At 36.1% G+C, this 27283-nt stretch overlaps 1 protein-coding gene across 4 annotated transcripts in view; it reads right to left on the reverse strand.

The window, feature by feature from the left end:
• PCDH9 (protocadherin 9) overlaps positions 1 to 27283 on the reverse strand; it is a 681911-nt gene that overhangs the window by 340908 nt on the left and 313720 nt on the right. The gene's annotated exons all lie outside the window — the stretch shown is intronic.

Consider the following 27283-nt stretch of genomic DNA (forward strand, 5'->3'; position numbering starts at 1 on the left):
TCTGCACCTGTCACTGAATTACCTATACTGTCTAATCACAATTTTGTTCAGTTCCCCTAGCATAATACAGTACATTGTAAAGTGTCCCTACAATCAGTAATACATAGTGGCTGGAGACACGGTTTTCACCAGGACTCTGATAATTAATTATCCAGTTGAAATAAATCTATATATGCAAGGAGAGTATTTGCCAAGAAGACAACTATGCTGACTAAATGAAGGAAAAGAGGGAAATAGAACAGGATAATCTGGCACTGATTCTTTTTATGTAACTCTAATGAACATTGTACTTGTTGAAAACAAAAAGCAGACTGCTAGATACAGAAAGGTCTTGTAATGCAAATTCAAAGAAAATTTTTAAGTAGTGGAGATTATTCATTTCACTTCATGGGAAAAAAACATTTTGCTGGGTTTTTTATACATTTTTTTCTCTTTTTTTTTTTCAAGTGGGTTCCATTTTATTTTGGTGAATACCTGAGGCAGTTTTTATTACTTAACAGCTTCCTTTCATCCATAACCATAACTTGGTGTTTTAAATTCAAAAGCAGAAAAAAAGATAGAAACCTAATTTCTCTGCGAAAGAATTGCACTGGAGATTTTACCACCTGGTAATGCTCGAATACTGAAGCTTTATTTTCATTGTTATTTGAAAAATACCACTACATTCAAGCAAGTAGATTAAATGCTATTAACTTTAACACCTTTTTAAACAAAGTAATATGTTGAAGTGAAAATGGATTTTAAAGTAAGTATACTCATTACATTGTTTTTTACACCATTGTGGTTTCCCTGTTGGCCACATGAATCTCTAAACCTGACATTGTTAATTACAAGTATAATATGTGGTATGTGAACACTTGATTAACCTTATACTATATTTAAGGCAGACATAGAGGCAATTGAAGAATTCTATCACCAAACTTAAAGGGAACCCAAAAATACTGCTTGTCATTTCATTCACTTAGAAGTAAGCTGCACATTATTTCCAGAGTGAAGCTACCATCTATTCAAGCCTTGAAAATTAAAGTTTAATTAAAAAGGCGATTGGCTAATTCTACAGGCATAAGACAGGCACTAAAACTCATCAAAAACTTATTGATGGGAAAGGTCTGAAGTTGTCGTGCTTTTACATGTATACCCCAATTTAGATTTTTAGTTATTTTACTTGAAAAATTGGCTCCGACTCTCCACATAGCTTGAGGCATAGTTTCAATACTCCTTTTTTGTGTCAAAAACACCTGTCTTTTTATTTTAGTGCCAGAAGGGCTTAGCATCTTGTCAGTGAAGTAACACAGCCTGCACATTTATAGGTGTCACTCACTTTGCCATCTGTTTTTTAGGATAACAGTCACCACTATCAGCCAGCTCCTTCAGAGGCTCTAACAATCTTTGTGGATCAAGGTCGAGATTTACAGTGAAGAACAGCTAAGGGTCTCCCACCACTTCCAGCTGTTTCTGTGTGTCTTTTAGCCTTAATTCTGTGAATACTTCATCTTATATGAATTCAGTAACTACCCATCATGCAGAACTTTTTGTCAGTAGCATCCTACCACTTTTTTAAGTGTTACAGCAAATCATCATCATCATGGCTAGGCTTCGCGAACGAAGATTTGGGAAGGGCTCTACCCCTGTTTGTTACAAGCATACTGGTGGCTAAAAAGGCCAATACGAGATAGACACGTCCGGTTGCAAAAGGCACAGCAGAAGGACTCCTTAGGTGGTATATTCTGCAAGACACGATTCTTTCTGCATTGTCTTTTCTCCTCAAAAATGATTCTGCGTGCTTTCTCAAACTCTTTTGTGGAGTTTTCTGAAGGCATTATATGCCTTTGCTTACCTGTTGTCTATCTCCCCGTCAATCTTACCATCCGAGGAGATGAGGCTACCTAGGTAATTAAACTGCTGGACTGATTTGAGCTCTGATTGGCCAATGGTGATATGGGGATGATGGAAGACTTCCTGAGGTGCAGGTTGATAGAGAACTTCTGTCTTCTTTAAGCTGACTTCCAGCCCAAAAAGCTCAGCAGCGTCTGCAAAGCAGGATGTTAAATGCTGCAGAGCTGCTTCTGTGTGGGCCACAAGGGTGGCGTCATCAGCATAGAGCAGCTCCCGGACAAGATGGTTTAAGGTCTTAACGTGGGCCTTCAGTCACCTTAGGTTGAAAAGGCTTCCATCAGTACAGTATCAGATGTAGATACCATCCTGATCCTCGAGGTCTGCTATGGCCCTTTGGAGCATCATGCTGAAAAAGGCTGTGAATAGGGTTGGTGCAAGAAGGCAGCCTTGTTTCACACCATTCATTATCAGAAAGGGCTCAGAAAGTGCATTGCCATATCTGACTTGGCCGTGCTGATCCTCATGGAGAGAGATGATCATTTTAAGGAACTTGGGAGGACATCTTAAATGTCCCAAAATCTGCCATAGACCTTTTCTGCTCACAGTATCGAAAGCCTTGGTGAGATCAACAAAGGTTACATAAAGACCTTGCCACCGGGGCTGTGCCGTGGGGCCACCACACGCTGGTGCTGCCAGGGCTACAGTAAATAACTGTCCAATAAATGTCTGCAATCTCTTCACACTGAGAGAAAACTGCATGCGTATAAACACCAGCCCTTGTACAACGTCCAAATCTACCCCACAAGCAGCTTACTTCTAATCTCAAGAGACAGGAGTAACATCACCACTAACAATACTAAATTCCATTTCATTGATAAAGTTGTTAATCAGATAATTTGGCTAATGGATTAATAATAAATATGTATAGTATGAAAATCTAGGCTTAGTTTATCTATTAGTGAACATAAGGGTATTTACTTTAAAGACTTTTGGGGTTTAAATTTTCTTTCCAAAAAAGTACAATTTGTTAATCACTACTTCTTATTAAAACAAATAAATATACAAATAAATACTGCCACAGTTTACGTGACTGATGTACCAGTGCAGCTAAGAATTTTTTACAGATATACAGGAACAAAGTCAGAAGTGATAAAGTTACTGATGCAGGGGTGACATCTCAATACCGCTGTGAGAAAATGTATAAGCTAATGGCCAGTAAGTTGAAGTAGTAAAAAGAAAAAGGTTTTCCCTTGGAATAGCATTTAAAGCATGTTCAAATGTTTGCTTCAATTGGGAACTTACATAATCCTAAAATATGAGACAGGTTTAAGTCTTGCAGTTGGACCAAATAGAAAAGACCAAGCAAGTACCTTTGTGTGATCTGATAGCTATATTCTTCCAGAAACTATATGACCTTGACAATTCTTTGGCACGTAAACATTGTTTATACTTCCTCTGATGTTAAGATATTAATTAAGAAGCATTTATGTCACCTATGACTTGTCCTTGGCCTGGAAGTAGCACTTTTTGAGTTCAATAACAAGAGACAGCCAAATGAATGCTACAAAAATATTTCTATGTTAAAATCTTGGCAAGGGCTTTCTAATTGTAATATTTTGGTTGTTAAAAGCTTAATGTTTTCAGGTCTGAGGGAACACAAGAACAGATTACAAAGGTAAATTTTCTGAATTAGCTGAATATCTTCCTGATAGTTATCTGAATGTATAACCCTGTCCAAATTACCTGGAATAACAAAACCTCCTCTTTTTTTTTCCTAATTCATGCATCATAATATACCATTCACACCTTATTACCATCTCCATTACTTTCCTTAAAGTAGGACATGTGTAAGGGTGGACAATGATCAGTGAGGCTGCCCTGAGCAGCTATAAAGTTTCAGACAAATTCTCCTCCTTTCCTTTCATAAAGCAGGCAGACAGATGCAGTTGCTGTCCCACATTTCTCTGTAGCTGAGCTGCCTGTCTGCCAAGTCAGTTAGTTACAGAATTTGAAAGCAACAGTAAACATGTTCATGTTGACAAAACGAATTTCTAAGCCAGAGTATACTGTATGACTGAGAAAAAATATTTTATAATAAATCTGAGTGCAGATGGGAGCTGTTAAACACCATGTTTTGGAAAGTCTAAAGAGATAACTCTGCTCTTTCCCCTGTTATACTTCAGTGATTTGTTTCAGCTTCCTGAATGAAACCTGTTCATTTTTCTGATGTGAGACGGTGGATGCTGTCTAGTCTTTCCTTTTTACACTTAACTCATTGGGGCAGGTTCTTCCTCTATTCCTCTTCACACTAAATTTGCTGTGTTAGTTATTTATTGGCAAAACCACATTGCTGTCACCAAAGTAGCATATCTTAAGAAGTAATGTAAGCAATCATGTTAAAGTGGCATCACTAGGACTCTGTAATTACTGCTGTCTGCATGGGGGCGTTTTGTTGGTTGTCATTTGATGTTGGTTAAGTGGTTGTCCTGTCATTGAGTTGTAGCTGGCCAGTGCATTTCCACTAGGCCCAATTTTCTTCACAATTTTGAATTAGAAAAGAAGCAGCCTGAAATTCCTCAGCCAAGTCAGCTTGTTCACTACATTGTGACATTTAGGCTGTGTGGGTGGAGAGGGTTGAGAGCAGTACTGCCCTGCCATCCTGTAAAACATTTTGGCCTCTCACAGAGCAACACAGCAGTGTCAGCGCAGTGCTCTCATTACCTTGGAAATATTACATGTAGCCATTAGTCTTCTCCCTTCAATTAGTGACAGGCAGTTAAGCTCTGCCCCCAGCCTGCTTTAGCTGTTGGCCGCATCGCCAAGTCAAACTTGTCTCCCATTGAAAAGTAAACTGGGGAAACCTACCGTTCATCAGCCACAATCTTTGGATGTGAAAAGGGAAAGAGGACAAGGGCATAGACTTGTTTGGAACTATCATGTAATTAAGTTACAGGTAAGCAAAGGGCATTGGAAAAATTAAGGTGACAATCTTCATGATATATATATATATGATAACAGTGTTAATATGATACAACTTTTGGAATGCCACTTCACAGGGTTCCTCTTGTTTTACCTTTTTTTTTTGGTTAATTTGTTTTCAGAGGTGTGGGAGGAGTTATATACAATGGGACAGGTTTGAATGAAGGAATATTGTTATGAGAGCTACTTTTTTTTTCAACTGGACATATTCAAAAAAAATTTGAAAGGTCAGCTAAAAAAGCAGTTCTGTCTTCTGCAGAAGAAATCCAATTCAAATTGGACAAAAACAGTATTCTCTAATTTGAGTGATAAAGGAAGTGCAAAACTGAAGTCCCTCTGATAAATTCTGTGGGGCAAATAGTCTACCAAAATAAATAGGTATAGCCTAACTGTTGTTAAATAATATAATAATAATAATAATAATAATGGCCAGTCTTCACGAGCGAAGATTTGGGAAAGGTCATTAACCCTTCGAGCCTGCGCAGTGGATTTTTTAGGTGAGACACAGCGTGCGCTGAACTGAGCCCACCCTTTAATCCTGAGGCTCATCTGCCGGGGCCGAGCAAGCTTGGACAGTGGCAGTGAGGTCCTCAGGACGTAGGTTTGTTTAGAGTGACCTTCTCTTAGATGGATTGCCTCACAGGGCTAATGAGCTCCATCTGCCCGGGGGGCTGGGAATCGAACCCGGGTTGCAGCAGTGAGAGTCCTGCACCCTAACCACTAGACCACCAGGGGCCCCTGTTGTTAAATGGAATCTTACTTTACTGATAGAGAAAGAGATTTGGGTGCTGTATGTGCACAAGAGATCCTCTAGGCATCTGGTGCTGAGATATGATTAGACAAGATCAAAGTTTTCCTATGTGTTAAATCAATATGAGAATTTAGATTTAAAAAAATATATTTAAATTTTAGAGTGCTTGAAAGCAATGGCTCAGAAATGCATTTCTACCATCTTGAATACAGAATCAAAAAGCTTGAAGCCAGATAACAGTAAATGCTTAATGTAATCTATATACTTTGGCTCTGAAAACATGATTTTAATCTGTGTTTGTGTTGTAATTATTTTTCAGTTTTGCTTTTTCACATGAAACTAAAAGCTCGTGGCTGTTAAATCACCTGAGTCCACATAAACTCCATCACTGCTTCCATTGTTCATTCTGTCACAAAATTCTTCATTCTTTTGATCAGTTCTTTCTAAATAATCTACTCTTGTTAATCATAACTGAAGTGCTGTTAAGCTATTAAGATCTACATTTTGTAACAGTTCAATGAGTTAAACTACCTTGGCAAGATACCCTTACACAATAAAAATAAAATTTGAATGTATCATCACGTTTCTTCACAGCTTCAAAAACAACAATCCTAAAGTAACAAATCTGGAGCTCCAATTAACTGCTCTATCATGAAATACCATTTTCAAACAAGACTTCTTTAGGTTATCCTTTCATGTGAAAATACTGTATGAAGTTTTTACTACTAAAGGTCAGGTAGTTGAATAGACTAACAGGTATCAACATACTGCAAGTAGTATGCTATCAAAAGACTTCTGCTAAATGACATGCCTGGCAAGTTGTAAGGAGCCCACTACTAAGACACTTATTAAAAAAAAACCAACAAACAAACCAACAAAGAAAACCCCTAATGAACAGAAAGAAAATATACGAGCAAGATCCATATATTAACATACCCATATTGGTCAGTCACCTGTGGGCATTTGACCTACTTCTGTGATGTCCTCCTACAGTGATACAAGCTCTTCTTCTTCTCAGCAGGTAGTAATCTGCCAGGAAGAACTGCTGAGAACTGCAGGTATCCCCACTTGCTGATCTTCCAAATTGTTTTTGGTAATATGGGCATTTCTGCTGCATATGTACCTTTTGCTCTCTCTTAATATTCCATTTTCTCCTGACAATCCAGAAACAACATAGTACAACAGCAAACAGCTTCAGGCTGTGCCAGAGGAAGTTTAGACTGGATATTAGGAAAAAATTCTTCATGGAAGGAGTTATCAAGCATTGGAACAGGCTGCCCAGGGAACTGGTTGAGTCATCAACCTTGAAGATATTTAAAAGATGTGTAGACATGGAACTGGGGGATATGGTTTAATGCTGGACTTGGTAGTGCTCAGTTAATGGTTGGACTTGATGATCTTACAGGTCTTTTCCAACCTAAATGGTTCTTTGGTTCTATGATTATAAGGTCTGAAAGAAAGATTAGCAGCTGGAGTGGCAAGGTTCTATGAACCTTCAATATGCAGCAAGTTCAACATTATTTTTGTGTATTTTATAATCATATAATACAGGTCATTAGTAGCTTGATAAAAGGACCCTCCTGAGCTTAATGTCTGAGTTATGTTAGCTTATTGTGTATTTTCCACTGAAACACCTATGAAAAGTCAAGAAATCCATATTATCTCAAGGCTCAGGGATTCACTTGCCTACTTCCACTTACAAAGTGCACTAATTTCAGCCTAATATAAGCAGATGTTCCCAGCTGCCAACGTGCAGCTCCATTAATTTTCAACTCTATAGATGCATATGAAGAATTAGCCTACTTGTCTAGAAACAAAATACATAGGATTTATATTCTCAGTCTAATAAAGGTCCAAAAATATTAAGAGTGACAGATGTTTCTCTAAGAATTCCTCTCTCAAAAATAACTTCATGTCCTTCTCTGTCCTACTTTTCTCAAGTTTCTAATAGAAATTAGAGGGGGAAATCCTTCTGAAATTGTAACTCAGATAATAAATAATAAAGAAAACAAAGGCTTCATAATATAACCCAGCTGCTTCTATCTATATTTGTAGAGTAGGATGTTAAGAGAATATTAGAAAACTCATTCTCTGTCATGATAATAATTTCATATTGCACCACTGTAGGTCAAACATAAAAGAACAATATACGTTTCAACCTCATGCACTTTGGGACTGATAAATACAATTATACACAGTTATATTTGCACTGCAACAAATTTCCATCTAAAGTCCAAATGAAGTTTCCAATTGCTCTAGGTTCTGCACATATTACCACCTCATTTAATATTAATGAATTACTCTTTGTGACCAATTGCTATGCAAACAATACTTGTTTTAGAATTTATGATTACATTAATTTCAAGATAAAATACATGAATATTAACATAAAAAAAGACTTTCCCAATAACATGAGTAAATCAATTAAGACATGTCACAGTATTACTAACTAATGGTTTCATTGTTGATTTTGCACAACCAGGTAACACTGTTTTTTCACACTTATTTCTAATGATCATGAAAACTCAGTAGTATCCTAGAATTTTACCTCTATAGACTGCATTTGGATTTGGTTAGGAACCAACACAATTCCTAGTAGTTGCATCATACTACATTCTAATTTATCAGTTAAAAGAAGACTGTTGACTTCATACATTTTATACCACCAAGCCTAAGATTGTATAATAGTAGGTGGAAACTTCACCATTGCTTGCTTCCTTTTCCCCATGACGATGAGCTTTTTTAATTGGTAATGCAATGTTTACAGAAGTAACTTTCAGGTTGAAAAACTGAATGTCTTTGTATTGCCAATGCAGTCTTGCAAGAAAAGAAACTGCTATAATGCTATAAAGTCACCTCAATACTGAATAGGCAGCATTGGTTCTATAAGTGCCATATCAGACATCAGTTCCCACTGCTTGAATTGCAGGATTGTTTCAATAAGTTTCTAAAACACATTCTGTCAAATAACAGAAACAACAGAGTAATACTTTAAATACAGTTTTTGAATGGGGAGGAGAGGATAGGGAATACATTTCAGACTTCTCTTGCTCCGTGAGGAAGCCTTGATTAAATACTTGTTTTGCCAAGGCCATGTGAGGTAAAAAGAGCAAAATAATTTTCTTCTAACTTTCTTTTACCAAGAGTAAGCCACAGTAGAGTCAATGATAAGGAAAAGTAAATAACTAAGAAGACAAAGAAGGAATATTACCAGCAATAACACAAATTGTGGGTTTTATACTATTTATTTATTCACACCATATTGTGGAAACTATACTAACAGAGAGCTTTTTAATTTAACAAGATAGTCATCAAGTATAGAATCATGGAATCAATTAGGTTGAAAAAGATCTTTGAGATCATCAAGTCTAACCTATGACCTAACGCCACCTTGTCAACCATGGCACTAAGTGCCTCATGCAGCCTTTTCTTAAACACCTCCAGGGACAGTAATGCCACCATCTCCCTGGGCAGTCCAGTCCAATGCCCAGTCACACTTTCTGTGAAGAACTAATGTCCAACCTAAACCTCCCCTGGTGCAGCTTAAGACTGTGTCCTCTTGTCCTATACTAATCTCATGACATACTTACAGTGTTGAGGTATTCAAGTGAATTATATAGTTTTATAAATGGGATCAATTCTGAATCTACAGTAAAGTCAGAAATGAATTTCACTACTATGAAACAAACAGATATAACAACCACTCTAGGAGAGGGCATCATGTCAGAAGACCAAACGAGGATGTATTGTTTTCTACCTTCTGCCATAATGGGAATTGTTTTCTTGTGCTTGGTTTCTCCTCTTACTTTCAAACAGATCTGTGATCCCCAGCACAAGAAATAATTTTAAAAGCCATCAAATCCAGAAAATATAATATATATATTGCTATCGCTTTGCACTGTTGCTGATGCTGCAGTGAGCTACTGTGGAACACCTACCACACAAAAAAAGCATCCATGAGCTGTATTAACCAAGTATCCTTGTCCAAAGCAAATTTAAGATAACTATCACTCCAATTTCACACCACTGCAACTTCATAGCATTCTGAAATGGGAAAGCTTCATCTCCCAACTGTACAGAGTTACTGCTGAGCTATTAGCCATGCATTAGAGGAGGGACGGGAAGTCCCACCAGCAACTTAATGCAGCCACTGTAGCCAGAGCCATGCATTCAATGAAGCAACACTTTCCTTTTGCTGTCAATCTTCAGTACCAGAGCAGCAGGGTTTTATTTTATCTTTCCTTTTTTCCCATTTCACAAGGGTATTTAAAATTTGATCACAACAATGGTTCAGTTCATATGCATATTACAAACTGCTTTGGGGACTGCTCAGTGCAAAATGGGCGGATAATGTTACAGATTAACTTGACTTTGGAGTGTGAACTGTCAGCTATATCCTTTAGCTAGGGAAAAGATTTTAAACACTACCTGGAAAATTGTAAGGCCTAATCTTTCTGCTGTACTATCTTGCAGTATAATCCGAATAATGTGAATGTGGCTTTCCATCTGACTGAGGCAGGCATGCTGCTAAGTGATTTCAGCGATTTGCCTGGTCTAATAACCAGTTTTTCTCTGTCTGTCTAGATGCCAGGAACTTCCTGAAAATCTTTGCCTGTGGCTTGACACAGACTGCTGAGTAGTCACAAAACTGTTTGATAGAAGCACCAGTTTCATCCAGCATAAATCAATAGAATCCCACTGCAATAGCTGTATTTGACTACAGCACTCGGCTGTTATCAAGTAGGGGACCTGTTCTGACTGTTTTAACTTCAGAGTACATATCTTTTTCCCAGCTGGTCTTCAACACAGCAGGAATGGCTGCGGTGTGTGCTCAGTGTTTTAGCCAAAGACCGTTCAACATTTACAGCACTCCACTGGCCTCGAGACAAAGATTAACTGAAAATGCATTTCAATGCAGATATCAAATTGTTTTACTAAAACAGAGGATACAAAGTGTGATTCCTCAAGTGTGAGTTCTTAAATCCGAACTGGAAAGATTTTCCAGTAATTTCATTTGTCCTTCATACCTGACACAACCCCACTTTTCTAGGAAAACCTACAACAAAAAGTCACATCTCAGTCTAGTAATCATATATGTTCTTGAAATCAGCAGAACATCTCCTAACACATATGTTCAAAATGTTACTGATCTCACCTCCCCTGCATTTTTCTCTCATGAAACCACTTTTTAGATAACAAGGCAAAATATGTTTTCTGGATAGACTCCTGGCACAATAAGAATAATGGATTTTGTTCTCTCTAAAACTGAAATTTCTTCTAGAGAATAATAATACATCTTTTCCAAACCTATATTCCACTAAACCTAGAAAAATGCCCCAGGTTAAATGTTTTTTATTTTGTTAATATTATTTCTTGTATCTTTTAATTTTTTATTTTATGCCTTGCAAAGCATGAAGATTTGCCCAAAGCAGGTACAATCCTAGTAGCTAGTCTAAGCGAAAACACCAAAGCATCTGGTGACAGCTAGAATTTCTTTTTCCTTTAAATTTCACTTGCAACATGGGGCTGATAGTATTTCATAAATTCTTGGTTTCACTGAAGTTGATAAAATATTTGACCTTTACTCCAATGAAACCACTTCTTCTAAATGAGACAGTTCTCTATAGTACAAGGATATTTATATTTTCCTATGGTATAAATCTGCTATAGGAATAATTATAAATATTTTTGAGTTTACTCAGCTGTGAAACCCTAAGACCTATGTAGTTTAACGGTCAAGAAAATGTATATTTCTCATGCAAATTGGCATAATGAGGGTGGCCAACATCCCTTTTCTTCCCCACTGTCCTTGGGAGTATGATGGAAAAAAAAATCAAACACGTGACTGACACAGTTATTTTTCAAAATTTTCCAACACTCTTCTGTATGGGCACCTTAGTGTTACAATGAAGTTAATTATGATTTAAAGCTTTCATTTTACATATCTGCAAACTGAGGTCCAAAGATGTTAAACTATTTATAGCCTGAAATAGTAAAAAAGAGAAGCAAGAAAATCCTCCAAGCATTGCTGTCATTTAGTTGAGTGTGAAAACTACCTCTAAGAATGTGCATACCTTGGATGGGGCTGCCCCCAACAAATAATATCATAAGGATCAGGAGATGGTTGGCAATTCAAGCATCCGTTGCTTGAACCAAGTGAGTAGGCTCCACTTTGGACACAAAACATGGAGAAAAACCTTGAATGCTTTTCTAAAATATTTCTAGCTTTCTTACCTGATTTGCAGCTAACTTCCAAATTTGTTTGCATAAATTGAAACCAACAATTTAATTTTCCATTCTGAACCAGGATGAATACTGTTAGCTGCTCACTTTGACCTGAATTCCTGAAAGAGCCCTTACAAGTTATCCACACTATCTTAATATAAAAAGTAAAAAGATAAAACTCTTCATATCTGCCTATTCAAAGAAAGAAAAAGCGAGAGGAAAAGTGAAAGGGAGGGAATGGGAAGAGAAATGAGCAAGAAAGTCTGCATGCACCCAATGATAAATTGTAAAAACAAACAAACAAAAAAAAATACATGGTACTATAGCCAAACACAGTAACAGCCAAAGGTGATCTGCTGCTTAGCTGCCACAAGTGATTTTGAGTAAAGTTGTCTCCTAGGCACACAGTGTTACCTCATGCGCACAATTTCTAGAAGGTTTTTGAAAATGCTACAGGAGATTCAGTTCAATACCAAAAGGTGCTTCCTGTTAGCAACAATTTCCCTATTTCATCCAATGACAACATTTTTCCAAGTCTCTCCTTCAATCTTGCAAGTAAATTATCTTTGGAAAATTGAAATTTACCTATTTAGATGAATAGATAGTAAGAAAAAATACAGAAAAAAATGTGTCAACACAGCTTTCACAGACATATTCGAAATAGCTTTGTGATTGTCAGATTTCCTACGACTTTGGGATCAAAGTAGACTCTCATGATTTTGAATTGTTGCTCACAGAATGAGTCCTGTTTTCAACTCAGTGACTGCCATCTAGTCTTCATGCTACAACTGGGTGCTTAAGGTTTCTCCTGCAGAAGCAGTTTGGTCTCTGTCTGCTACATTCACATAACTTATATAATGAGACACTCCTTTTAAATATAAATTGAATCCAACTAGAACTTGACTAGAGATTTAACCTTTTTTTTGATGCATGTATGGGACTGAGTTTCAACATATGTCAAAATATCCTTGCTTCCAAACCATGATTTGGTTTTACTGTAGCCAAAAATGATGCCTGTTACATGCAGTAATTAGACTTCTACTAGTATTTCTTGCAACACAGACATAAGCACACTAAAATAGCATAACAAGGTAAAGCATATAAGCATATTTTTGCATTGTAAAACCACTAATAACATCTTGCAAGGCAGCTCAGCTTTAATATATAAATAATAGTCTTGATTGGCAAAGATGCAGATGGAGTTGTGATACAGTGGCACAAATGGGGTGCATAAAAAAAGCTCAACTATTAAACCCTGCAAGATAAGAACTAAGGATGCAGAGTAGACAAGAACAATGTCTAGTAAAACCAAAATAATCCTGAAGAGAAGGCAAGCAGGCAGGGTGTCTGATGGAACCAGAATAATCCTGCAGAATTTGCAAAACCAGAACAAGCCCTCCTCCCAAAAATAAATGTCAAGAGAAGCTGAGATCACCCAGTTTTCTTTTGGGGAAATAGACAGAGGAGCACAGAACATCAATGGTGTTTTATGGCAAAGGATGAGGAGGAAAGAAGGTGACAAGACTCTGTTCTGGCTTTCCCTCTCAAATCATTCCCTGGACTGACGGATTACAGCTATCAGTATGAACTAAAACGGCATCACTTCAGTGGCACTGTACACTTGCAACTAATTTAAAATTAGCTTGTCAGGGATGATTGATAGTGATTAAGTGCTAACTGCTGGCAATGTGTGTTGTTAACGAATCCAGTCAATACAGTCAAGAATCAGTTTGAGGCTTGAAGCTGGCTGGTTTTGGAGTCTTCTCCCATCACATTCCAATCACACCATTCTTTTAAATTCCTAGTATATAGAGAGCTACCTATATTCAGTTCCAATATCATGTTTACATTGTAAATTTCCACGACACTTAAACAAATTTTCTAAATATTTAAAGATTCATCACACTAAAGCAAGAAGCAACCTGAAACACATTTTTCACCTGACATCTTACAGGGTAATGTAGCCTTTAGAAAGTTCCATGGTTTTGTAGTAGTTTTCTTCTCCTTTCTATATGAAGAGATTCTAAAGTAATTACCTTGGAAAGACATGAAAAAGCTACAGATCAAAACAGTAAAAATAGTAAAAACAAGTAAAATTGTCTCTATTGTCCTGGTCTATATGTGTATACTACACGTGTACCTATGTGTACATATGTACATCAGATATAGGGAGTATTAGGATTCATTTCTTTATCTAGGTGATGACTTCTCAGTGTATGAACAACCACTGTAGTCACTGTATGCATACACACACACACACATTATTATCTATTTTGTACATACATTGATGCTTTTTAACAGTAAAGCAAGAGAGTGAGAGAATATGGTTGTCATATCTCTCTCCCATTCTAAAATAAAATTGTTATTAGGTGATCATTTTACAGAATAGATTGATTCATATATACATAGTTAAAGCTCCTCTTGGCCCCCGGTTGTCTCCTCTTTTTGGATACCTCTGATATCATCACTTCTATGAGACAGACCTTCAATTAATTCTCTACAGAAGAAATGCTTTAGCATACAGAAGATCATAGAAGAACAACTAAGGATCCACACCAGACTCCCCATATTTAAGAATTTTAAAAGTTTATACTCCACTTGCTTCAGCAGCAAACTTTTCAGTGTATTAAAAAGAAAGAAAGGGGGAAAATATATATAATTACTATATTTTCTCCTTATTCAGTGTGTCTGATTTAATTCTACATCATTGGATTAGTTTATGGAAGTAGTGATGCTAACGGTGAGGTTATCAGTGGGCTCATTAATTTGTAGTGTCCATTTCTCTTCACCTACTTTTCTTTCCCGCTTGAAATCTGTTTGAAATTTCATCTGACTACAGTCAGGTTTATTGGAAATATTAATGTCTGTGCTCTCCCCATAAGCCTCCAGCAGGTTAATTGACTTGAAAGACAAATTACAACATCTGCATTAGCAGAATATAAAGCTGTAGCATGGAGTCTGGCTCTTTGTCCTTTGCTGTCCTCCCTTCCTTCACTTCAAATGTGATCCTGACAATTATTTATTTTTTTTTTCAAGAGCGACAGCCCTATGAGAACATCATTAATAATACACATTACATACTGTGCTTTATAATAGATAGTTGTTTATCCAAAGCTTGGGGAATGTCTCTTGAAACTAACTTAGTCTCTGAAAGAAATTGGAAATTGCTATGAAATACAGAGCCTTTTCTGATATTCAAGAGTGTATGATAGAAGCATACTTTATTAACATTATTTGCCTTAAAAACAGAAAAAGAGAAAGAAAGGAAATAGCTTTTCTTCTTGATAAAAAATATTCCCAACTGCTCAGTGAACATTCTTCCAATGAGAAATTATTATAAGAGGGGAAGAAAATCATTAAAATCTTGTATGTAAGCCCACATTGAGGACTGTCCTACTTAGAAAAGTGTTTAAGCATGCAAAAATCAAGCACACAGAGAGACACTGAATGTAACTTGGGAACAAGAATGTGGTAAGAGTCTGTGGCTCTTTCAATGCAATGCTCACGATATCTGTGCCCCTCATTTTTAACCTGACACTGCTAGATTTAAATAAAAGCTTCTATGACAACATGGAATTTTCTTTTAAAAAAAACAATACAGAAATGAAATGCCAAAGACATTTCAGCATTTTCTTTTATTCTGTAAAGAACAATTTAAGACAAAAAATAAAAGGAATTTCAAGATAAAAACATTTTGGTTTTGAATATTTACATCTGTAAATGATGTGGTTTCTTCTTCTAAAATAATTTTGTAGTAAATTCTTACCAGTATTTTATTATTTGCCTTCTTAATTATTCATGCTTTCAGTATAGTACATGGACATGAGGATTTGGGGGAAGGAGGACTGGGGGAAAGGGAATTTATTATCCATAACAGAACTGTTTCAAATACCTCTCTCAGCATGTCCATCTTCATAGAAGAACAGGGGATGAAAGGACAATAGACAAAAAAATTACAAAAAGAAAATTCAAAAGCTACTTTCCTTGCACTGAGTGAAGGAACCAGAAAATTGATTAGTCAGATAAATGAACCAAATTAGTCTAAAGGTTATTTAGTTTTATTTAGACACAGACAACTGACTACAAAGTCAGTTCAGCACTCACATAATCATCCACAATGTCAATAAGAGTGAAACAGTTTTAACCGGCTTCTGTGTTGATTTCTTCACTCCAGCTCGTTCCTACATCTTTTGGCTCATTTTCTGATACTTGTCTCATACTGATGTGAAAAGAGACCAAGAATTATTTCTGTCTTTCATTTCTAACTCCTGAAGTACTAACTTACATCTTGCTTAAAGTATTTTTTCCTGTTTCAATCTCTGACTTAAGTCCTGCTTAATATGATTAAAATCATCAATGTTTTTAATAGTAACAAAAGCATTCCCTTTGCAGACAAACAATTCTGACTCAATTACAACAGTTATTCTGGAAGCTTTGTTTATCCCTATAGATTTCAGCTTTAAAATTACTTCTCTCAGTTCCCCAACACTTGTAAAACATTAGGAAATCATTACCACTATACTGTTTCCCTACCAAAAAAAAAATAAAAATAGTTCTGCCAGTCACAAATAAAACCATTCAGAATATCTGCATTTGGACTTAGACATTCAAGAAATATAAGGATTTATTGTACTTCTGTTGACCTTAATTTCACCTCAGTCAGTATAACCTTTTGGGTTAATCATTCCTTATGCTCACCTCCTCAGAAGTCAGTATCACAAAACATGTGATAGCATCTGCTTCAGTTAAAGCTGAAAAATACTTTCCATTATAGCTACCTGTTTTCACACTCCTTGCTTACTGTTGCCTCAGTAGAATTCTGTATAAATAGAAGTACTCAAAAAACCTCTGTGCTATCCCAGTTTTTACTCCATAACACAATTTCGTTTCCTTGACCAAAGATGGAGAGATCACGGATAAAGTAGCCACATTACAGGTGGTGTCTAAAAGGTCTACATTTAGTTCATCAGTGAACAGCTTCACCTTTTAAACAGTCAGCTTTAGCAGGAATCACATGAAGTGAATATCCCTTTTGCTGATGGCATACCGACAGAATTTCTGTTCTTGAGTTTTTCTCATTTTTTAAGCATGCCTTTGCTTGATAACGATGACACATAACTGCTGTGTCATAGAGGGTTCTTTACCCTTATATCAGAAAATCACAGTTCATTAACTCATTGAAAGGTTTTTCTGGATTCTAAGTCTTAAGAACAATTATGTGGTTTCTGCTCACTTTCAGATTTTTAGTTATGGCAATATTTAATAATTCAAGGAATGATAACATGGTGTCATTTTCTCCATTTTCTCACCTATCAAAAGGCTGTACTAAAACCAAAGCATGGTTCAATGTATCAAACTCGTGCTCACAGAGACTCATCTCTTTTTCACTGTGATATCATCCTCTTTCAGAGAGAAACTCTTTAAAATTTAGTTAGGCTTCACCAATTACTCATACAGGAAGATGGGATTCTTCCTTTAACCTTCCTTTTAGGAGTCAGATGTGTTGGTTCTTCAAAACTATAAAGTTCTTCAAAAGTAGAGGAGAACATAAACAGACATTCAAAGACATCTCCAATGGAACTCAAAATTTCTAAATAATAATTTACTCTCTCTTTTGCTTTCTAACACATTTCTACTTTTCAAGAGAAAAAGGCATAAGATATTTTTAATACCTGCTACAGAAAGTGATTATTACTCTATCACTACCACAAAATCTCAATGGTGGAAGGAATGAAATTAATTTCAGGATTCTCTTTGTTGGTTTTTTTTTCCCTGGTTTCTGTACAATGAACCAATACAAGAGGATACTTCGAAGCTGAATAAAATCGAGATTTTCCCCTACTTTAAAATGCTATTATAAAACTTTGCTTGGTTCTTAAACAATTTTTTTGAGCAATGGAGATCTTGTTCTGTCTCTCAAGGTGGCAATAAACTGCAAGCAGAAAATGGTACTTATAATTATTTTCGTAAGAGAAATAGAGGAATATTGAAGGGAAAGGATTTACATGCAAAAGAGAACCCATTGAAACTTTAAACTGACACGTAAACTGGCACATCTTGAAGTCTGTCCCTCCCCCTATCAACAACAGCTAGCAATATTAAACGTAAATTAACAACCGTACTTCTGTTCAGCAAGATGGAAATGGTATTGAAAATAACAGACTAAAATATGTGGTGATACTGACTTCAGCACAACTTTACATTTAAGTCTAAAGTTTCCAAACTTATTGTGGGGAAAAAGGAAATTTTTCACTGGCACAAACATACCCTACAGACACAGCATGCTATCCATGGCAATGATAATTCTGATTTCAATTAGAACTTACTAACTCTCCTGTGCCTCATTTTTACAAGGAAAATACAATTGAGAAAGGCATCACTGTGATTAGCTCCTACAGCCACCTTTTCTGAGTAGTCTGAAGTGACAGCCACAGGGGTAAAAATGATTGTAGTAAAATGTCTACTAATGAGGCCCCCGTAGTACTGCTCCAAGAAGGACCATTATATGCTACATTTGCCAATTTCATCTCTGGGCTTTCTTTTCATCATCTGGAAAAATACTGATTAAGTGAGGGTTTCTTTTTAAGGCTTTATTCTTGTTTAACCTTCATAATAATGCTCATTGCCTTCCTGTACAACTAAAATGTTCCAAACTAAAACATTAAATGTTCCTTACTTCCTACCGACTTTCCTGTTCTTCAGACTAATACGTACTTTTTGATAACAAGCCACAAACTTTCTTCTGCATTATAGAATGGGAGGTATGAAAGAATACCTGCAAATAACCTTATAAATGCAAAGCAATAAGTCAAATGGAAAACAGTAAAACTTTTTCTGTTCTTGTGGAAGACACATTAATGACAGAAGTTCTAATATCTCTGAGATGAACAAACAAAAAAGAAACATCAAATGTGAATTAAAAATAATCATAAAGTAAAATAGAATAAAAATGTAAATAAGAAAGAAAAATGATAAGGAAAAAAGGAGTCACAGGAATAATCAGTGGCTATTTGTGTGACTACAGAGGAGGATGAAGAAATAAAACCTCATTTGCAAACATGAATGATGATAAAAACTGATAGTGCAATCTCCTACTACATTCATTCTGTACTGTATACTTGAAAAATAGATATAAACAAAATAAAATTACTACATATATATATATGGCTCTTAGGAAGAAACATGATTGGTAGTTATGTCCAAAGTATGCATATATATGCATAATTTTTTAAAACTTCAGGAGTTCAAGCACGTGGTCATTATCAATTGTAACTTTTTTGAATACTCCCTAGGCTAAATCAATCTTTACAGAAATATTTTTGATGGATTACAAGGAACTAGCAGAAATGAGGGCACATCAGTCTTGATTAATTCTGTTGATCTTTCAACTTTTGAAGGATGCATGCATTTTAGAAACATTCACCTTTGAATGGGAAGCCTGGAGTCTTGATAAAAGTGAGAGAGAATGAACACTTAGTTTCATCTTCCAGTAGATAATGAATTGAAATTATAGTTTGTGGGTTTATATTTCTACTTTGAATACCTTAAAAATGTCTTAGGATCTGACATCAGTAATGCCAATTAAAGATTAAATGTCTTGGTTTTATTTTTCTTTGGTTCTTTCACCCATGTAGGCAATAACTTATTTCTTTCCCTAACAAAAAAACTTTGCATACCTGATTAGTCACTGTGTTTTGCAGATACATCATGTATGATTAGGTAGTCCTTACATTTTAGATAAGTCAGTTTTCAAAATTTTTTTTTTGTTCTGGTTGTAGAAATGCAGCCAGTATGCATGCCAAAGGTAATCTTCCATGGTAAGAAAGATTAATCTGCCAGTAAGACCACTTGGTTTTGTCTCACAATACGAACATCTTCAGGTTCCTGTATACCATTTGTATTTGAGAGATCTTTGAACAGTGTGCCCAACTTATCAAAGGTTACTTTATAATTTAAACATATATATTTGTAGACTATATTGATGACTACTGCCCTGAAAATGAAAATTAACTTTCATTATCAAACCATAAAACAGATTTATCAAATAAGCTAATGCTGAATTATTCCTTCTTCTAAGATTTTAACAGCACATTTATTCCAGGGTACCTGTTATGTTTTCCTGAATGTGAGAATGAGCATGAAATATAGTCTCCATAAACCCAATTTAAAAGAATATAATGACTTGAGATTTTTAGTGTTTGTTAAATATTTTTGACTCTACAGGCATATGATTAGGGTATTCTTCTTTATTAGGTGAAGCCTGCAAGAGTTCTGTTCACCTGTCAGTTTCAAATTATTAAAATTGCCATGACTTATTTCACTCCTAATATTAAGCTCTTGCTTCTGAAAGTTTAGCCCTTCCACTAAAGTCAAAGTTGCATTCATTATGGCTGAAATAAAGATCTAAACCCTTAAGTCAGGCTCTGGCTCTGTCTGTTTTCTCTGGCTGTGAAAATGTAAAGCAGTCACTGGAGGTACAAGGTAATCCTTTTCACATATTACATCTTTAGCTAAAACATTACTTCTTTTTACCGTGTGTCATCCAAATACTTTCTGAGTCCTGTTTGGCTCTTTGACAAGGCAAGGCTGTACATTTTGTCCTTTTGGTCTTAACAAGAAAAAGTAGTCCTTCCATTCACTCTCCATTTTCAGAATAGTTTGCTAGGAGTCCAACAGTTCCCATGTTGGCAACTGTAAATCCCACAACTATGTGGTTCTAAAATAAATCAGAAACAAGCCAGGTCAGGCTATAATCTTTTTTTTTAAACAATCCAGCATGTCCTGTAATGAATGTGTCCTAGAGAAAACTCTAATGTTTCTGTTCTGTCATTAAACAAGATTTTAATAGCTTTGGTTGATTCTAATCTTATACTAATATTTTGACTTCTCTGTATAAATTGCAGGAGTGTATACCAGACAATACCAGTGTTACCTATAATTATTAGGGCTACTTTGTATTTTATCATAGCATATAATCCCTGGACTGAGGACTAATCTCCTTTACATCTGCAGTACTGTACCCCTACACGCATAGGTTAAGAAGCATTAAGAACTTCCCCCTAGATCTTTTTCATATCTTTATAAAATAGGGACCTTCTAGCCAATAATTATTTCTCTGTCCCTACTTATGCTGAACACAATCTCATTTCTTCAAGACTTACTAGATATTATATAACTAGTATAACTTTTCACATTAGTGTCACAGTGTGACTTGAGGAATTTTTCAATGATTTTTTTTTTAATACTGAACTGCTTGTAAGATGCTATTAAGCCAATTCTGTCAGTTGGATTAAAAACAACAACAAAAAAGGGTTTGCTAACAAAGATACTAATTGTTTAAAGGGAAAGTAATTCAATACACTGCTTTTTACTCCCTTCCATATAGCATGCTGAATACCTCAGTGCCCACACCATTAGTCAAACACCGTTTCTTGTTACTGAATGTTTCCCCCTTTTTCTTCATTTAGTTCACAATGTAACTGCACAATTTCTTTCAATTTATGTAAATCATATTCAAATACATATGCGCTAGAATACTTATACTGGTAAGCTGTTGTAAAAAATGTTTAGGACACTATTTGAGTCATCTTGTTACAAGGTATGACTCCTAAATCTTCGTTGGCAAAGCCTAGCCATGATGATGATGACTGCCAAACATCAAGGTCAGTACTGAACAGTAAAGTCCTGATAAAGTACTGGTCAATGAGTAAGAAAGGGAGGACAATGCCAACACAGAAAGCCAGATTATGATTCTATTTGTGTCCTTTCAGAATCTCCCGATAATTTTTCTCTACCCAAGTTTGAAATTTTTACTGTTTTTAGGAAATTGCCTTGGCAATATTACTTTCACTCTGAATACAGTTGTGCGGGTTCTATTGCTTCACACTGTTGAGTGTAAAGGATACAGCTTGGGAAAATGCCAGAATTTGCATTTTAATACAGATATGTCAAACAATAAACTTGCTTAACGTCCTGTGACGGATCTAGTGAAACTGTGTCTTGTAAGTGTGTATTATTGCATTCACTATGCTTTTCTGCAGTTGTTAAGAGAGACAGATCTAAAAACAAATACATGCATTTTCTTTTTCAGCAGTATTTGAAAATCTATTACTAGGGTACCATAACTGTTAGCGCTGCAGTGATATGCAGGAAATCTCTCCCAGATTCAACATGTAGCTTAAAAAAAGACATGATTTGGAGTCAAGATGAAGACATGAATTTCCCCAGCATCATGCCAGGGAGACCTTATCACTCTCTACAACTGCCTTAAAGGAGGTTTCCCAGTCACTTTTCCCAGTGATAGGACAAGAGGAAATGACCTCAAATTGCACCAGGGGAGGTTTAGATTGTGTATTAAGAAACATATCTTCACAAGAAGGGTTGTCAAACATTAGAACAGTCTGCCCAGATAACCGGTCAAATCACAATCTCTGGAGGTATTTAAAAGACATTCATGTGGCACTTAGGGACACGATTTAGTAATGAACTTGCAGCGTTAGATTAACAGTTGGATTTGATGATCTTAAAGGTCTTTTCCAACCTAAACAATATAATGATTCTATGAAAAGACAAAGTTGTTCAGGAAGGCAGCTACAATTAGAAGGTGGTTAGAAACCAAAGCTCTCGCAGAGACCACAATATGAGAGGGCACAGTGTGCAGGCAACTGGTTGTAGTTTATAGGACTTTTCCCTTTAGGTATTACCTTTGCCACCTATGCACTTGTGAAAATATAATACTACACCACAGACACTTAAAAAACAAACAGGCTTAAAAAACCCAAACAACTAAAATCAAACTCACTAATTATTCTTGAAAGTATTACTCTATCAACCCTCCACATTGCTAATAATTTTATGGCAACAGTGGAAATTGTCATAAAATGACTGAGAGACATATCATAACAATTTGACATAGTATAAGCAGAGCCAAGCATCTTTTGGATTCAGTATATGAAAACAGAAAATACTAAGTCAGTAGATGTCTTATTGACTCATCATAGTCTTCTGTCTGTAATTTTATTCAGTTACATGTGGTAAAACAAATCAAAACCACCTCCTGCAACCACAAAAAAATCCACGCCAAAAAATAACAAACCAAAACAAAAAAGAAATCCATAGGATGCCTGCATTTTGGGTATCTTCTTTCAAAGACTGTCTCTGGGATTTAAAACATTGCCTATAGGAATTCTTATGTCACATGAAGCAAATACCCTTCTAGAGAACTGCTGTGGAGACCAACCAAAGCAAAAACATATTCTACAGCTCATCAACTTTTCAAATGGAGCATAGAGGTGATGAAGAATATTTCTTTGATCTCTGCTTCCATAGGCCTAGGAAATAAAACAACCTTAGAAGATCCTGGTTTTCAATGAAGTACAAAAGAGTAAGTCAGAAAGTTTCCCCTATGAAAAACCTCACCTGGACAGACAACCTGGATTTAAGTACAGGAATTCACCAAAGAAGTGATCATCACATTTTTCATACTATTTCTTGCTTTCATTCACTGAAAACTTACAAATAAAGCAAGACTTGCTCTAATTACTCTTTTGCTTTCATTCCTCTGCTTCCTGGACAATAATGAAGCCAGTCGTTCAGGGATAGACATGCTGGAGCAAACTACTCCAAAGTCTGTCTCTGCCAACTTTCACTCATAACTGCAGCTTTAATTTCTGCCAGTTTTAAAGTACCAGCTTTCCTCACAAATTTTGAGTCCTATTCTCTACTCTAAACAGCACTCCTTGCAAATGGCATGAAGAAAACTGCAATTACTTAGGTCCAGTGTGTTTTATGATAAGGCAGTAGTGTATAGAAGGTCTGTTGTAGCTCCTTATTCAAATCCAGTTATAATTCAGTGCTGAAATGTCACCATCTTTAAAAGAGAGCAGCATCTGGCAATGACAGATACCTAATTACCTTCGTGTAATGATACATTTTTCATGCAAATAGTGAATGAAATTTAGGTGCACCATAAGTTAAAATGTAAAAGCACTGAACCTATTCTGCCCATAAAAACTGTGTCATTACATTTGACAGAGATGCCCCAAAAGTTTTTTAATAGCTGTTAAATATGCTTAAAAATAAAGACTACATATAAATTTATTTTATGGTTTTAAACTGAAAAAATTTCTTGACACCCATTATTTGCCCATGTTTTCTTTGTAATTGGCATAGCCGTTGAAGCACAGTCAACCATTTTCTAAGGGGAATCTGATATTGCCTAGAATTATAGACTTTTCTCTAATGTTGTATGAGTACTAATTAATAGGAAAATTTCTCACAAGCGCACCAAGCTAATTTTGTTTTGGGGGGGTCATGTTCATTACTTTAACTTTCAGATTTAATTCACTTTTGGACATTAAAAGTGTTATTCTTACTTCAGATATAAAACACTCTTTATTTCCAGAGTCTTCATCCTAAAAAAACTCTATTCCAAATTTTCTGCTGAGGGCATAAGTTCTTTGAATAAATCATGGTAGGTGAGTAGGAGAGAGAAGATAGAGCAGTAGCCTTGCAGCTGTCTTTTTTGGTACCAGCAAAATATATTTTCTATTAAGTTTCAACTACTTTACAGATTTTTTTAAGGGCTTTTTTTTTTTTTATTTCAGTTTGTAGAACAAGAACTGCAAGCTTCCCCTCAAAGCCTCCAACAGAGATCAGTAAGAAAGTAGAGTCAGAATATTTTACAGACAGATGCTCGTGTAAACTTCAGCATGCCAGCTAAGCCTTAGTTGGCTACAGTTTTAAAATCTCCTGGAACACGAAACTGTCCTTTCTCTAAATATACCACCTTCCAAGAGCTCTGGGGAGATGCAAGGGTATTAAAAAGATACAGGAGGTGCAAGGTGGGGGAAAGAGGAAGGGAGTGGGTGGTAGACCTGTGAGCTGGCAGACTCTACTGGAAAAGGACCAGCATGCCATCTGCCAACATATTAGGCCAGGACTAACCGCTTAGATAGGGAACTACAGTTTGTAGCTATAGTGAGGAAACTAGACAAATATATTTACATGATCTGATTGGTAATTAGTGTGCCTGCACAAGGTTTTCTTACAGGGTGCATGGGAGTCATCCCACTTCTAGCTTCTGCAAAAGCTTCTGTATTGTCAGGGAAGTAAGTTACAGTTTCCTGTACTACCAAATGATCTGGATTACAAAAGAACTCTACAAAAGGCAATAAAACAAAAATTCTAGTTTCTGCATTCATTCCTTCTTAAAGTAGAAGACTAGTTGCCTAAACCTCCTGTTCATTTAATGGCCAGGCCTAAGTACCTTTGGAAGGCTAACCATGAAAATAAAAAAATGTACGCAAGCTGAGAACTAAACTCTTACTTGAGACAATAAGGTATTAAAAGCAAAAACAAACAAACAAACAAACAAAAAAACCCAACAAATTGCCAAATGCAAATTATCAAACACTTAACCTATGTTTAATTTTGCAATTATTTATTAATATTAAACTGTAGCTCAAGTATTGTATTCATGAATTTCTAACCATTTATCATGTTGTATAACAATGTACATCACTAAGTAAGCTACTTTGCTAACTAAAAGCAGCCTCTGATATTAGATCCCTGATCATTCACCTTGCTATTTTACCTCGTGGGTCCATTCTAGACAGTTTCAACAATCTCTAGACAGTTTCAACATTCTAGACAGTTTCAACAATTCAGCAAATCTTCCACAGAAGGCTGTAGGTATAACTGTTGTTGATTTGAACCATGCTGTGTCAGAGCTGGAGAGCTGGCCATGGCAAACAGTCTTTCAAATAACACATTCTCATGGTCAGTATTTTTTAAAAAAATACTTCTAAACTGAAAGAATAGAAAACCAAATAAGCTATTTTTATTAAACAAAACTCTTTTTCCCCCCTGAAATCACGCAAAAATGTTATGCATTAATTCGAGGAAAAAAATTGGTCATATTGTCGTCCCTCTAGACTAGAATTATATGATGGCTTCGATCTCAGGCTGCACTTAGGAATACTCACATCTTTCATGTGATACAAAATCTGTGACTCACTTATTAAGTAGAGGTGGTTACAAGTATTAAACTACACTTAAATCTGGATCAGCAGAAGAGTAATTGAAGCTGTTGATTTTAATATTTGAGGACCTTTATAGCTTAGATCTTATGTTTTTTAGAAGGTACTTCTTTATTTTTGCCAATAGAGATCAGAGGAAATCTTGTTAATGGGGTCTTGATTCACAGCTAGAAAAACCAGGATTATTAGAGACTCTACAGAACTAACTATTTGGAACTTCAAAAAGTTTGTTCTATCATATAAGAAGTGACACCATTGTTACAAGCCACCCCTGAAGGTGAGGGTAACTCAGGTTCTTGTTAATAGTTCTTTTGGGGCGAATTATACTGAAACAACACCGAATGACCAGTGTTTGCAAATATACACACACACACAGATTATATATATGTAGAATTTGTTTCAGAACAATTTGGTTTCAATGGAAAGCAAGTATGTAGCCATTTCCCTTATTATCTGTAGAAATAGAGCAATATAAAGCATAAAAATAATACATGAAAATGTATAAGGAAAAGAAAGAAAGAAAGAAAAAGAAAGCGTAAGAGTGGAAAGATACCATCACCCTTGGATCCACCGACAAGACTTGATTGTTGCAATTTTGATGTCACTGGCACGATAAAAAGCACTATCCCAGAGCGCAACACTGCCTCTGCAGGGTCTACTTTTATTGGCTTTCTCCCTTATCTGGCTCAAAATCCAGAACCTCCAGTGGTGTGTGCTCATCTCCTCTGTCTCATGCAGATCAGAGGTTTCACCATCACACATCCAAAAACTGTCCTCCTCCCCCTTGGCCAGGCAGGTGTAAACTTAGTCCAGCAAAGCACTCTGCCACCTCCCCAAATGGCCAATTGTTTTGAGTCATTAACCATTAATATTACAGTCTCTCACAACCATGACAACAGCTTCAAAATTTTCTTTGAAACTTAGTCCAAATATTACTCCGAAAATCACAGTCAGTGAGAAAAAAAATATTTAGACATAATGTAAGACATGAATTTGACTTGCAGACGTGAATGTAAGCTACATTTAGCCTAACAACAGAAAATAACACACCTGATGACATTTACTAATGTGAAAAATCAAGAGACATTCAACAAACTGCCATTCAGTGACACAGACACTTCCACAGGCAGTGGAATAGTGGACAGGTATCCCGGGAAGAGTATTTGGATGTTGCTCGATTGTGTAGGAGAGGGGTTGGGAAATACAGCTGGAGCTGAAATTGGCAAGGGACGCAAAGAATAATAAAGGCTTCGACAGTACATCAGCCAGAAAAGGAAGGTCAAAGGAAGCATTTATCCAGCAGATGAACACAGTTGGCAAACTGGAAACAATGGACAAGGAGAAGGCTGAGCTACTTGACAACTGCTTTCCCTTAGTCTTCCTGGCAATCTCTCTTCCCACACCACTTGAATGGACAGAAAGTAGGATGGGGACTGGGAGACCAAAGAACCTG

Source organism: Lepidothrix coronata, unplaced genomic scaffold, assembly GCF_001604755.1.
Source record: "Lepidothrix coronata isolate B3197 unplaced genomic scaffold, Lepidothrix_coronata-1.0 Scaffold50, whole genome shotgun sequence".
Classification (NCBI taxonomy): domain Eukaryota; kingdom Metazoa; phylum Chordata; class Aves; order Passeriformes; family Pipridae; genus Lepidothrix; species Lepidothrix coronata.